Genomic DNA, 14,885 nt, shown 5'->3' with positions numbered 1-14,885 from the left:
CATCATGTACTCACCCTCATGTCATTCCAAACCTGTACAATGGAAATACAGTCTTTTGCTCCACAGAAGAAAATCATACAGGTTCGGAATAACACGAGTGTGAGTAAATGACAATTTTCATTTCTGAGTCAACTACCTTTCATTTTGTAATAAAAATATGAGCTTCACATTCATAAATATAACTTAATATATTTAATACATCATAAAATATAATCAACATAACAACAACTACTACTACTAACATAGCTATTACTTAATACATTCATATTAAAACTGCATTTAAAAACTTTTTTTCAAAACTGAGGGACATGTCAAAACAATTTTATGTGAAAAAAAGAATATAATTTCGACGTTGTTCTAGAATATTCTAAATTATTTCTTTAAACAGACAGAAGCACTTGAAAACCTACAGAAAAATATTTAAATAATAATTAAAAAAAAAACATTTGAAAGCATGTGAACCAAAAAACCAACCACTCAACTGATTCTGCTCCTTTCTAAATCATATACCAGATTCCTTAAACATTTTATGGCATATTTACAACCAGTATTCGACAAGGGGTGGTATTTTGAGCTAAATGTGGATATCGCTTTCAGTTGGCCAAGTGCTCCAACTCATACTGCCCTCTGACTCGGTGCATCTGCACAGCCCTGCAAGAACCCAGCCGGTAACCCAAGGCCTCCTGGTCTGAACGCAGCTGTGCATTCTGGGACAGATCCACCCTCCTGACAAAGAGCTCAGTGTGCTTCAAGGCCTCCTCACACACCGCAGTGCGTCCTAATCCAGACTCTTCATCATCTTTTGTCCACTAAGATGTAATAGATCTGCACCTCTGAAAGTAATAGTCAAGCAGGGCCGGCCAATAAGGCGAGCACAAGAGGGGGGGGCTTTGTGGCAGAATTCAATGAAAAGAGGCTCATTCTCTTTTCCCTATGTATCTTTTTATTTATTGAGCGCCGAGGTTGTTTATCCTCCCCTCAGGACCGCCTTCCCCCCACCCAAACTCTCCAGTGACCGGTGGCGCACAAGACATGACAAGAAATTTAAACAAACGAGCAATCTGTACACCCTCTTCAGAGCCTTTGCACGTTTAATGCTCCGGCGCTGTTTGGCCGCTCTGAGGAGGAGACTGCACACTTTGAAGACCATTATACTCCGATGGACACCTCCTCTTCCCCGGCTCGCAGTGAGGAAGCGGCATTGTCTTCCGAGGGCGGCAGAGGTCACCATTTGAATGAGTGGCTTTGGTGTGTGTTGACAAAGAGCTCATCTGACAAAGAGGCAATGTCTACTGCTGCAGAACCCTGCTGAGTAAATCCTGCACAGCATAAGGGATATGCGGGGATAAAATGTTCCCCCTTCTCGCCGCAAAAAGCTGGGGGAAAAGAATCTTCATTTTTAGGGAGGCAATTCTTTGCTTAATCGGACATTCTGGTGTCTGGCTCTGACCGCACGATTATCATGAAAGAGAGGAGGGGATGGAAAGCTCGCTGTTGTGATGGTGGGCACTCAGAGAGTGTGTCAGCAGTGAAGGGTTTTTGGCAGGATCACAACACAGGTGTTAATGCAACAGCAGCCAAATCTCAACACTCCACCTTTCCCCTGCTAAGCACGCAGTGTCCAAACAGGACCTCTTCACCTCAGGGCAGCTCTGTGTATTACTATTAGTCACTCCAGAGGCATTGAAGTCTTGTTACTTGACCAGGCCTGGACATCTACACTTCTGATCACCTATACTACAATATCACTGAATTAAACTTGCTCTTTTTCTTGCTGTCCTCCCAGTCCAGTTATAGGAACTAGGCGGCAAAAATGAATCAGTGTGAAGTAATATGTCAAAACCATTAGAATAGTTACATATATAACGTTACATGGAAACCTGGAAATATCATGTTATTTTAAACAGGATTTCTAGGTCTGGAAAAGTCATTGATCTTTAAAAGTCATACATTTCTATTTATATATATCTTTAAATATGTGACCCTGGACCACAAAACCAGTCTTAAGTCACTGGGGTATATTTGTAGCAATAGCCAAAAATACATTGTATGGGTCAAAATGATTGATTTTTCTTTTATGCCAAAAATCATTAGGATATTACGTAAAGATCATGTTCCATGAAGATATTTTGTACATTTCCTACTGTAAATATATTAAAACATTCATTTTTGATTAGTAATATGCATTGCTAAGAATTCATTTGGACAACTTTAAAGTCAATTTTCTCAATAGTTAGATTTTTTTTTGCACCCTCAGATTCCAGATTTTCAAATAGTTGTATCTCAGCCAAATATTGTCATATCCTAACCATACATCAATGGAAAGCTTATTTATCCAGCTTTCAGATGATTTATAAATCTCAATTTCGAAAAATTGACCCTTATGACTGGTTTTGTGGTCCAGGGTCACATATATATTTTTCAAGAAAATTTTCACTAAAATATTAGAATTAATATAGAAATACTGTCTCTGCTTATCACAAGTTTTTTTTTTTCTATAAATGCAAATTTATCATATATTTATATAATTTTAAATTATTTAAAAAACCTTTTAAAATAAAAAAACAACAACTATATTCTTGTTTCTGGTACAGAAAACTACTAAATTAAGAAAATAAAAGTCATATTAGGACATTTTATGGAAGGAAATCTTCAAATTATTCAGTCACATTCAACACTTTGCTCAGATGCAAGACAATAAAAGAAGGTCAGGATCTTGAAATCTTAAGGGCAATTCCTCTCATCAGCTAATCTGTCATTGGAAATCCCTGAGCACGAGCTCATTTCATCAGTCCTGCACGGGACATGGACCATGAATAACTGCCTCCTCCAGTTTCAGAATACTCTTCAGCAAATTTGTATTCATGTTCCATGTGAATGATAATTTCTTCTTAAGAAGAAAAAGAAAAGAAAGCCTGTCTAATTAAACTGAGTCGCTGTGCCGTGTTTCACTTATTATTTCTAGTCATTAAATTCCTCCTCATGTTCTTGATGGAGAATGAACCAAGAGAATTGTTCTGATCATCCGAACCTTCATCATGCATTCAAAGGTAAACACTATGAATGATAAGAGTTTCAGTTAGTAAAATTGAAATGAAGCTCAACAAACAGGGGAAAAAAGGCAATGGAGAAAATGTAAATGAAAGTCAGATGACAGTGCGAGAGTGGTAGTATGAGGATAGAAAAAGTCAAAGAAGTCAAGAGAGAAAGTGGTCCGTTTGATCGACATTTCAATCACAACATGATGATGTTAGTCATGAGACTGGACATAATGTTTTACACTACTGTCATTATAACCAACTGAGTAAAGTTGAGGGAAGAATTGATTGTATGACAGGCAGGCGTGTGATTGAGTGACAGGATGACAGAATGATGAAAGGAGGGAAATGGGACAGAGAAGAAAGAAAACACCCCCATTAGATTGATAGAGTATCAGGTTTTTGACATATTGATGTCACAAACAAGCACACATTTAGAAATTGTAAAGGTATTGGCATTTCCATATTAACTAGAGGTAATTTACTGTACATATGGAAGTGCAAAACTTTATTACTGTTGTTACTGCTGCAAAACAAAAAAACCTTGACTAAAATATTATGTGGACATAAAATGATAAAGTATACTTTAAAATACAAATACCGTCTCTGCTTAAATTGAGCTCACTGGGACAACACTGGCACTGAACATATTAATAATTGACGACTCTCACCACACTAAATGTGCCATATCAATATGATTAATGAGCAGCAATTGTTTGCGTTTTGTCTTTAGTTTTAATCAGGCTCAATCTTCCATGCAAAACAGAGATAACGGTGTCATTTGTAACCAATTAAATAGGCTCAGAAAATTCAGTGGATTCTTACATGCTGTAGACATGAGCTTATTAGCGCTAAGACTAGCCTAATTGATGCAGAGACAACAAAGCCTAGCGGAAATCTGTGCGGACACGAAAAATGCTGAACTGTCTGTAATATACAAGTTGGCATGTCAAATATTTCCATAAATCTGTCGAGATATGCAAACTGTCACACCTACACAGCACACTGTAATTATCAAATTCAAGAATCACAAGACATAGCCTTGGGTCATACCTACTTGTGTGTAAGTTTGGTTATAGTTGTGAGTGCCTTTTATTTTGTTTTTTTTCTCTCAAATATCCTCTCTGATATATTAAAACATGAGGACATTTGAAGTGGTTTTCATAATCTGAAGTGCTAAATCAGTCAAAACTTTGCTTTCGATGCACTGATACCTACTGATGGGCTTATGGTTTAAAACCATGAGTCTGTGATGTGTGTACTTTGAGGACAAATATGTGTCAAATCAATAGGGGAAAATGTAATAAGTTTTTAGGTATATGCGGAAATCTGTGCGGACACGAAAAATGCTGAACTGTCTGTAATATACAAGTTGGCATGTCAAATATTTCCATAAATCTGTCGAGATATGCAAACTGTCACACCTACACAGCACACTGTAATTATCAAATTCAAGAATCACAAGACATAGCCTTGGGTCATACCTACTTGTGTGTAAGTTTGGTTATAGTTGTGAGTGCCTTTTATTTTGTTTTTTTTCTCTCAAATATCCTCTCTGATATATTAAAACATGAGGACATTTGAAGTGGTTTTCATAATCTGAAGTGCTAAATCAGTCAAAACTTTGCTTTCGATGCACTGATACCTACTGATGGGCTTATGGTTTAGAAACTCTGTTTAAAACCATGAGTCTGTGATAAATATGTGTCAAATCAATAGGGGAAAATGTAATAAGTTTTTAGGTATAGGGTAGGTTTTGAGTTAATCTGTAGTCATTATTATACGCTACCGCTCAAGTTTGGGGTTGGTAAGACTTTTTAATGTTTTTGAACGAAGTGTCACCAAGGCTGCATTTAGTAGTAGCAGTGTTAGTAGTTATTAATTTTATTGCAATGAAGATGGCCTTAAATGCTGACATTGGGATAATACATGATTTGCATAAACACAAAATGAAAACCAAGCAAACACAAAAATACAGCAGGTTGTTATTATTTCCAGGTTTTTTAAAATTACCATATGATAGAAAATCTCAAATCTTTTCTGGTAAAATCTTACTAAAGTCCCTGAGTGAGCGTACTTCATATAAAAGTTTTCTACTTGCGGGACATTCCAATATAATACGTTTAAAGGAAAGGGGGGCCCAAGGTTGCATTTATGTGTTTAAAAAAATATAGTAAAAACAGCAATATGCTGAAATATCATTACTATTTAAAATAACGGTTTTCTATTTTAATATATTTCAAAATGTTATTTATTTCTGATATGACAAAGCTGAATTTTCAGCTGTCACTGCTACAGTTTTCAGTGTCACATGATTCTTACTGATAATATTACAGAAAACTGTATATACATTATATGTTGAAATTGGTTGTTTTCAGGATTCTTTCATGAATATAAAGCTCAAAAGAACAGCAATTATTTAAAATATAAATCTTTTGTAACATTATAAATATTTTTACTTTCACTCTTGATTAATTCAGTGTGTTCTTGCTGAATAAAAGTATTAATTTTTTTTTTTTTTTTAATCTTCTGGTGCCAAAATTTTTGAACAGTAGTATAATTAGCTCAATTTAAAAGTAAAAGAAGTCTATGGCATGTCTGCATTTAGTGTGCCTGTGTTTGTGTACACAAAAACAAGCGTCGGCTGATAGAGGATGCTTGGAAAACAGCCAAAGAGGACAACAGGGTTCAGACTCCAACCATATTCGACAACCTGATATGAGCCAAGCTAATGGAAAACTACAGATTGCCATCAGAGAGACAGTGGGGCATTCTGGAACAATGAACAGACAGACAGACAGACAGACACACAGACGGTCATTGTGTCACTGTGGTTCTTGTCTCCTCACCTGTTTGATGCACAGCAGCCTGTCATTGGTCTGCTGTATGTGCCTATCCATCGAAGGAATCGAGTTCATCTTGACTGCTGCCTCTTTCTCTCTACCTGGAAGCCATTAAAGTTCTTCTCTCTGAAAAATGGACAGACAAAAGAGGAGTGTGTCAGGCTGAGAGAAAAACGGGACAGCACTTCCGCACAAATCTGTGATCTCCTCATATGCTCAACAAGGTCCTGAAAGACACCGAGCGCTCAGATGACATTTCAGTAGTGGGTGAGGAGGAGCCGTCCCATCCATCTTTCATGTCGATGAAGTCGCTCCAGTGTAACTTTGACCCTCCTCAGTTTCTTACTAGTACAACTGTGATCTTCAAAAAATGCTAGCAAAATAAACTGCACAACTAAGTAAGGATGGAGCTGAAAAAGTGTGTGAGTGCTGAAAGGAAGAACTGTGACCAATTACACTTCAATCAGACCTCTGCAAATGCTTGAACCCCATCAGTGTGTCTATTACACGCTGTTAAAGGTATCAGGCCTTACATTCAAGGTTATCAATTTAGCCACTACGGGCTGATTTACAGTTGTGTTCGCTGGCAAATAAACACAAGGGCCTGTGGCCAGTGCTGTAACTCACTGCGCCGACATGCGGAAGGATTAATGGGTGAGTAACGGGAGCGTCGGGGCTTCATCTCTCATCTGGCCACTTCAGAGCAATCACTCTTAAAATTCCAAGGCACAAATGTGGAAAAAAAAAATAGGCAGACAGCAAAATTCCCCCACCACCCACTGCAGCGGTCTGATAAAGCTCTCTTCAAATACCTCAGCTGTGTGCGTGACAGGACGGGGAGTGTCACCCTTTGGAAATTTTAACAAACTTGTGGCACCCTACAAAATTAATTTTGTCACAATATTTGAATTTCTAACTTCGATGTGATAATTTGAAAAGTATAGATATTCGGTACAACAGGGAAGATCTGCAGAATATAATGTCATACAGATATTTTTAATGTGGGGTAATTTTGGTGCAGTAGCACGAGATAGCTTGATTTCAAACTTTGAATTGAATAAAAATGACAAGTAAGCAATCAGTAATAAAATGAGAACAAATAAAGAAATTAATAATGATAGCACAAATGAAAAAAATAATGACAGGCCTTCGAATTAAATAAATTGCTTTTTAGTTTTTCAGGTAGGTCTAACAGTAGGGTCAAGATATTTAACTTTTTTTTAGTTTTTTACCAATTATCCAAATAATGTTTAGTTCTAGAAAGCTATTATTATCAGAACACGTGAGCATAACATAGCAGTTAGCAGATCAATGAATGAGAGGGCAGCGTTACCAGAGTTGCCCATATACCACACCATGTTACAACACAGTAGGGCTATTGCAGACAGAAACAATACTGTACTACATCGATGTTTCCTGTCAGCTCGATTTTTGAGCGGACTTTGCTGTTCCGATTCGCATGAACGGTATACGAGTGGAGCGACTGAGCGGAGCGCACACGCATAGAGCGGGATAATACGCAGAGCGTCACACCATGTGAAAGTGAAACCCGAGCAGTGAACTAATTTTCGGCAGCCGAAATTTCGGTGCATCTCTACTTATTGGTGACATCAGAAATGGATATTATATAATAGATGCTTTTTTGAACATTTTAGCCATTTAAAAATATTAAAAAATGATTTTTTTACACGGCACCCTGGTTGGGAAACACTGGGTTAGATAGTGCCCTATATACAGTATGTTAAAGCAGTCAGTGCATTTCAGGAAGTGATGTTGGGACAGGTATTAAGAGTGCTTTCTTAAGCCCGCATGAAATGTTTAAGCATGTAAGTCATGGATGAGGCGACATAGGCCTGGTACCTGCATAATGGAAGTGTGCTGAACTCACAACCTCAGAGTCACACAAAAGCACAACTTGCTCCCATTTTAATAAAAAATCTCCAGCAAATGTGCAAGAGATTGAAACACTGCAAAAGATGTATATATTTATCAATATTTGTATTGAAAAAAAAACAAAAAATTAAAATCATTCTCAAAAAAATTCTTACATTTATTATATAAACGTTTATATAAAATATAAAAAAGTATATATATAAAAATATATAAAATATAAAAAGTTTATATATATTATCTAAAATCAATTCTGTCTTCTGGCTAAGACAGAACTGCTTGTGGTTTCAACAAACCCATCACTTTATCAAAATTTCACCATCCAGTTAGGCTCATCAACCATAACTAGAAACCTTGGAGTTGTGATTGATGATAAGCTGAATTTCTCAGACCACATTGCTAAAACTGCCCGGTCCTGCAGATTTGCTTTATACAACATTAGGAAAATCAGGCCCTTTCGTTCAGAGCATGCAACACAACTCCTTGTTCAAGCTCTTGTTCTATCCAGGCTGGACTATTGCAATGCTCTCTTGGCAGGTCTTCCAGCCACTTCTATCAAACCCTCTACAATTCATCCAAAATGCCACTGCAAGATTCATCTTTAATGAGCCGAAAAGAACACGTCACACCTCTGTTCATCAATTTGCACTGGCTTCCAGTAGCTGCTTGCATTAAATTCAAGGCATTAATGTTTGCCTACAAAACCACCATTGGCTCTGCACCCATTTACCTAAATTCATTACTTCAGAGTTATGTGCCCTCTAGAAGCTTGCGTTCTGCAAGTGAATGGTGTATTATTGTGCCATCTAAAAGAGGCACAAAATCACTATCACAGACGTTTTCATTAACTGTTCCCTCCTGGTGGAATAACCTGCCCAAATCAATCCGAGCAGCTGAGTCCTTAACCATCTTCAAGAAACGACTAAAAACACATATGTTCCATCTTTATTTGACCCTCTAACTCTAACACTTTCTATTTTATTTTAATTCTACTTTATATTTATCTTTTTTATTTTTTATTCTTTATTTAAAAATGCTACGTGTACTGCGTTAGGCTAACTGAGACTTGTCATTTATTGTTGCTCTTTTGTTAGTTTTGACTGCTTTTATTGTCCTCATTTGTAAGTCGCTTAGGATAAAAGCGTCTGCTAAATGACTAAATGTAAATGTAAATATCTCCCATATAATTATCTTTATCTTTTGATAGATTTACACAACCATTCAAAAGTTTGCGGGTGGTAAGATTTTTTGAATAAATACCATGCTCATTAGGGCTGGATTTATTTGATCAAAAATACAGTAAAACAGTAGTATTATATATTTAAAATAATATATTTTGATCAATTTAATGCATCCTTGTTGAATTAAATGATTAATTTCTTTATTCATTTTAAATTCTTACCAACTTTTCAATTGTATGCTTGAATAATAAAAATATATATTCTCTCTAAACAAGTAATATATTAAAGAGTTTGGCTTCTCAATTATATATATTTATATACTAAATTATATACTAATTTGGCAAAAGGCTCTGACAGGATTTGGGTCGTTGTGGCTGCAGTGATAGTCAAAGGCCAGCAGGTGTCTCTCTCTCTCACACACTGCAGTCCTGCCACCCTGACCATCAGCACCACCACAAATAACTGCTGAGTGTTCCTTTAAGCCTTTACAAGCGCTACAAATCCTCTGCTCCAACCCACTAACAGGGAACACTCAAAGCAGAGGCTCATCTGTCTGACCTTGTGGCTATTGATTAACTATTTCCCTCCTTACCCCGCGTTCCCTCTCACCTCCAGCAGTGAAAGGTAGAAGGGGGGGGGGGGGTTTAAGAAAGAATGCTCTTACTCGCCTCTTCCTCTTTCTCGTGAGATGGCTTCATAGCTACGGGCTTCAAGAGTGTGATGATGACGACATGAAAACATCTTTACAGCGGCTGCTGAACATCCTGATCTATGACGTCAAAGAGCCGTAAAGCAGGGTCCAAAACTCCACACAGCTTGATCTCGCATCTCTCGCATCTACCTCAATGAAAACAAACTCTTGTTCTCATTATTCAAAGAGAAGCAGAAGCTAGCCATGGAGTCATTCCAAACAAAAAGTTTAGTCAGATACTTGGCCACGCTGGAAGAATTTCACAGCATTTAACTGCTCTTGAACCTAACTAACTCATATCACATAGTCTTTATATAAAATAATAATAATTATAATACTTATGTTTATTATCATTTGAATTAGTAATAATTAAATATAATTGTATATGTGTTTCTCCCTCTGTGTGTGTGTGTGTGTGTGTGTCTCCACTCCTGCACTCTTACACTTAAAACGTGTGGAAAAAAAAGGCACGTTATAAAAAAATTTTTTTAAAAGTTTTTTTTAAACAATTAAAATGTACATGTAGTTTTAAAAATATCAAGGACTACTTTTTCATTACATCACTGCTTTAAAAATAATTTAAGTTGATAAGGGTGAATAATAAAAATATTGTTTAAAAATACTGGTGAAACCAATCACTGTTTTAATTAACCAATATCAGTTTTATAAAACCCAATATTTTGTGGAATTCACACCACCGAACCATATAAAATGAGATGAAGTGCTGATACCCAGGTATTTGAAAGAAAATCAGCAGGGTACAGAACCTAAACCTAAAAAAAAAACAGTTGGATAAATCATATCAGATGATAATAATTCATATTGTCAGAACAAAAACAAAAGCAAGGAAGTGAAGTATAAAAAAACACAGTGGAAAGACGTTTAATCTTATGAAAGGCGGGGTCAGACAGAGGGCTGAGAGAGAGAGAGAGAACTTAGTTTGTACAGGGAGAATTATCTCTTGATAATCAGACACACACCGCATGAGTGAGTTTTGCATTTCCACACACGCTTGACTCCCTTTTCAAAGGCAGCTCTCTATAAATACCATCAGTCACACTCTTGGGTTAAGGACAGGGATTGAGAGACTGATACCAGCCTGGAACACAATTCAAGAAAAAGACCAAGCTTACAAGACTGATCATAATTACAGCTCATGCTCAGATCCGACCGAGAGATCTTTTCAAAGCAACTCGACTTGTTCATGTGGTGTAAACTTCTCATTCGCTCACTTTAATGCCCACAGGACAACAGCTACACAACTCAATCAGCATTAAGTCTGTTCAATCTTATTCTGGCCAAGAGCTTTCCACTTACTCAAGAAAGATCTGTCTGACTGACATGTAAAATGACTAATCTGAACTGATCTTGAAGTCATTAAAGGGACAGTTCAGCCAAAACTGAAAATTGTCACAATTTACCCTTATGTCGTTTGCAGAACTCAAAAGCACATATTTTGAATATTGATAATCAAAAAAAGTGACATTTGAAACTTTCCTTAAAATATCTTCTTTTATGTTCTACAGCAGAAATATGGAAGAATATACACTATATGCTCTAGTCACCTTCTTTTAGATATTTGAACATTTCCCAAAGATTTGATGCCACTCATCTGCCAAACTAATCTAGTAATTAGTTCTCCATTCAAAACAGTTGCGACAAAACCAAAGTTGCTGATCTGCCAATCAGATCAGAACTGGCGATTTCAGCCAGGTCCTGTGCACAAAATGCGTCAGGCGGTCAGTGCATGGACTGTGGGTGGTCTGCGGGTGTATGAGACTCGCATTCAGCTTGGCTGATCAGAGTGCAGTCATACTAAAGATCAGAATGCCTGCAGTGGAGAGACAGAGGGAAGCGTCCGCCACAGCTGAGTGGGAAAGAGGCGAGGGTCCATCTGCGTTTGGTGATGCATTCTGCAGTCTGCTCAGATCGATCACTACCAACTAACCCTAAGCCACCTATAGTGACCCCAAAAAGTATTTGGACACTTATGCTACTGATCAAACGTTTGGGGTTGGTAAGATTTTAATTAATTTTTAATGTTTTTGAAAGAAGTTTCTTAGGCTCACTAAGTCTACATTTATTTGATCAGAAATAATGTTACAATTTGTGAAATATCTGTTACAATTTAAAGTAACTGTTTTCCATTTTAATATATTTGAAAATGTAATTTGTTCCTGTGATGCAAAGCTGAATTTTCCAGCAGCAATTACTCCTGTCTTCAGTGATCCTTCGGAAATCATTATAATATGCTGGTGGTTTTCTGCTAAAGAACATTTCATATTATTATCAATGTTAAACACAGTTGTGCTGATTAATATTTTGTGGAAATGACACATGACACATGTCTTTGAGGATTCTTTGATGAATAGAAAGCTCAAAAGAACATCATTTATTTTAATTAGAAAATTATTATTTTTATTATTGTAACATTTGTAATGTTAAAAGATTTCTGTCAATTTATTATCAATAATAAAATGATCTATTTAATGCATTATTGCTAAATGTAAAAAAAAAAAAAAAAACTTACTGACCCCATATTTTTGACTGGATGACAAAACCAAAAAGCATCAGCACACAAATGATGCTAGAGTTTTTCTCCCAACTAACTTCACTATTATCAGCCATATTCTGCTCAGGTTTTCCTGAGGTTCTTTTACCTATAGATAGTATTTACTGCACTTCTCCACACTTTACTGCAAATCTATAAAAAACTTTTTTTTGTGAATTCCCTTGCATGAAAAATGTGCTTATGTTGTCTCTTTTAAAAAATAAATGCCAAACATCTTTACATATTCAGAGCCACTGTATATCAAAAGTACACAGTATTATCCAATTCCAACACCTTTTATGTAGACAAAACTCAAAAACTGTGAGAAATATGCAAATAGTGAAAGACAACCAAGCCCATAACCATATTGTTTGTGCTCTGAACCCATTTTGCGTGTGTGTGTGGCGAGGAGCAGTGAGCTGGACAGTGGCCCCTGCAGACAGCACAAGGCAGCGTTTGTTATGTGAGTCCAGAAAGGCAGCGTAAAGGCTCTGCACTGCTCTCTATTGTCCTGACCTAAAATGTGCCGTAATCTCTTGAGCAGTCTCTCTAGCACCATATGTGTGTATGCTGGCCTCCTCCTGCCCCCACGTTTTCTTTTTTTCCCTCTTTCTCCCCCATTCTCTCCTGCCACTCAATTCAGCCCTCCTCTCTCTCTCTCTCTCTCTCTCTCTCTGGAACCCAGGCTGCGTGCTCCTTTAACAGGCTGGGGAATGGATTCATTTCATCTAATGTGGTTTGGTCTGAAGCAGAGCCACTCACCCCGAGCAAGAGGCTCCCCACTGCAGTCATGTGTTTTCATACAAGCCAATCAACACGGCCGCACCGGCTCACCATCTTCCCCCACCATCGCCCTCCCTCTCTCTTCCTCTCACGCTCTCTATTTATTTCTTTCACTCACTCTACCTTCCTCTTACTCTCAAACCAACTCCCCCTTTCCGCTTTCCCCCTTCCCTTTCTGCCACCCCCTCCTTTTCTTCTTTACTCTTTACATCTGCCTGAGGCTTTATGTTTCATTCTGGTCACAAGGCACTTAGCTACTGACTTGAGTCTGCTTTTCAGTCCCATCACCTCTCTCCTCACCTCATCCTCCACAAAATCACAGTCCCCATTCTTCCCGCTCGCTTTAATTTGCTCTTTCTGCTCCTCTTTCTCTACCTGTCTCTCTCTCTCTCATTATTTGTTGGGATACCTGCTGGAACAGAAGGTTGGTGTGGCCCATCTGTGAGCTGATGGGAGAGGGGAGGGCACTTGTACAGATAGACCACCCCCCACCACAAACTGCCCTGGTCAGCCATTATATTTGTGATACTTAATACAATCTATTTTTAAAATGTATTATAGCAATAATACAGATAATAAGATACACAAATACAAAAAGCAAACAATCTTTTTTTTTTTAATTTACACAATATTTACTCACCTAAAATATTGTGTATTTATTTTAACTACACAATTACTTGAAATTTAAAAAAAGTTATTTTGTATTTATGGTCGATATGTGTCTGCATTGGTATCTTTAAATGTAGATCCAATATTTGCTACAGTTTGTCTATTTTTGCTCCGCTACCACATTTTTTTTATAATATATGTATGTATGTGTATATATCAGGGGTGTTTCCTCTGAGGAGGCAAGGGAGGCATTGCCTCCTCAAAAAATTGGATGAGAAACAAATTCGTAGTACAAAAATAAACCAACGTAAATATTAGAAAATATGACATTAAAAAGTGTATAAATCACTTGTTTTTCTAAAGAAATATTGTCCAACAGTAACACCCACGGGTGAAGTTACAGCGGGAGTCCGCGTCCCTCTCGCCTCCCCTGAGCCCATTGAGTTTTAACAGACCCCCTAAAGCATGCGGTGGGTTTGGTGGGGGGTAATTGAGAATGAATGGGGAAAAGCCACGTGAGAGGAGGCAATGCCTCCATCGCGATATGACTGGTTATGATCAGCTGTGATTGGTTCATGCAATAAATCCCGCCTCTTGTGTTCGTGTGCATTCCACTTTGGTGAATCAGTCTGAATGAACAATATGGCATTAATGAGAAAACTGATTTTAAAAAGTAAGTAAATAACTCGCACACTTAGATATAACCACTTTGTTACATCAAAATAAGACTTAAAATGTCCTGAAAACATAATCTGTGAGAGTTTTTAGTGAGTGATCATCTTGGTGAAATTAAAAGTAAATCTCTGTGTCTGTGACCAATAGCTATTTACATTGCTTTGATGACTGATGAAAAACGTTTAAAGTTAACTATTAAAAAGAATAGCTGAACATATGTTCACAAATAAAATATATTGTTTAAAGTGTTACTGTCTAAAGTTATTATTTTTGGAATAAATGTAAAATGCTTAAAAACACTACCTTGATGAGATTCATACTTGGCTTTAATAAATAGAATATTGATTATATAGAGTTTAAATGTTTTTTTTGTTTGTTTTTCTTCTCTTTTTCTGATAGTATAAGTAATGTTTAAGCAAGAAAATGTGACTGGGACATGAATTTACATTGATAAAAAAAAAACTGTAATGACTTTGCCTCCTCATTTCAGAACACCACTGGTGTGTGTGTGTGTGTGTGTGTGTGTATATATATATATATATATATATATATATACACAGTGGGTACGGAAAGTATTCAGACCCCCTTAAATTTTTCACTCTTTGTTATATTGCAGCCATTTGC

The 14,885-nt window shown here is 37.0% G+C and overlaps 1 long non-coding RNA gene across 1 annotated transcript in view; it reads right to left on the bottom strand.

Annotated features, from left to right (window-relative positions):
* The window catches only part of LOC107564346 (uncharacterized), an 88,941-nt gene that overhangs the window by 823 nt on the left and 73,233 nt on the right, over nucleotides 1–14,885 (bottom strand). Inside the window, exon 3 of the long non-coding RNA XR_001606216.1 lies at nucleotides 5,888–6,007. This is a non-coding gene — a long non-coding RNA (uncharacterized lncRNA). The remainder of the gene's footprint in view (nucleotides 1–5,887; nucleotides 6,008–14,885) is intronic.

The sequence above is a fragment of the Sinocyclocheilus grahami genome, unplaced genomic scaffold (genome assembly GCF_001515645.1).
Source record: "Sinocyclocheilus grahami isolate Dianchi unplaced genomic scaffold, SAMN03320097.WGS_v1.1 scaffold925.1, whole genome shotgun sequence".
In the NCBI taxonomy this organism is placed as follows: domain Eukaryota; kingdom Metazoa; phylum Chordata; class Actinopteri; order Cypriniformes; family Cyprinidae; genus Sinocyclocheilus; species Sinocyclocheilus grahami.
This window is presented reverse-complemented; position numbering and strand designations above follow the sequence as displayed.